Genomic DNA, 563 nt, shown 5'->3' with positions numbered 1-563 from the left:
CTGTTAGATACTATGTATCCAATGGCTGTGGGAAACTGAAACTATACATATACTTTGAGCAGTGTCAAACACTGTATAATCAGATTAATAAACAATGAGTATTGGTAGTTTTAACCAGATATAACTTATATGCATACAATATATGGAGAAGACTAAGCAAAGATATCTATAAAACTTAATGTGTGTACAACGGTGTTTCCTAAACGAGGCATCCCTTGATAACAGGTCGCCCCCGGCTATACTTACCAATATGGTTTTACGGAAACGTTTGAACTTGGTGTGTGTGTGTGTGGTTAAACTACATGAAACTACTACTAAATTACTAGTAGTTTTCTGTGTAGTGTAATTTTATTTGAGATGTAAAAAATCCTTGAGTTATTATTTCATATTTCAACTGAAAGAAATGTGGTTTTGGAAAGATTAATTGTAATAATGAATGCGACCGCACAAGAACATTCAAGACGTGTGTGTGTGTGATAAATAAAAAATATAGAAAAAATATAGTTTAAAAATGTTGAATAGGTCTCGCAGCTTTTTGCAGAAATTGTGCCAATATTAACTCT

At 32.3% G+C, this 563-nt stretch overlaps 1 protein-coding gene across 1 annotated transcript in view; it reads right to left on the bottom strand.

Annotated features, from left to right (window-relative positions):
- LOC119592946 (RNA-binding protein 42-like) overlaps positions 1-563 on the bottom strand; it is a gene marked incomplete in the record, with an annotated part of 51,935 nt that overhangs the window by 50,392 nt on the left and 980 nt on the right.

This window comes from Penaeus monodon, chromosome 31 (assembly GCF_015228065.2).
Source record: "Penaeus monodon isolate SGIC_2016 chromosome 31, NSTDA_Pmon_1, whole genome shotgun sequence".
NCBI lineage: Eukaryota > Metazoa > Arthropoda > Malacostraca > Decapoda > Penaeidae > Penaeus > Penaeus monodon.
This window is presented reverse-complemented; position numbering and strand designations above follow the sequence as displayed.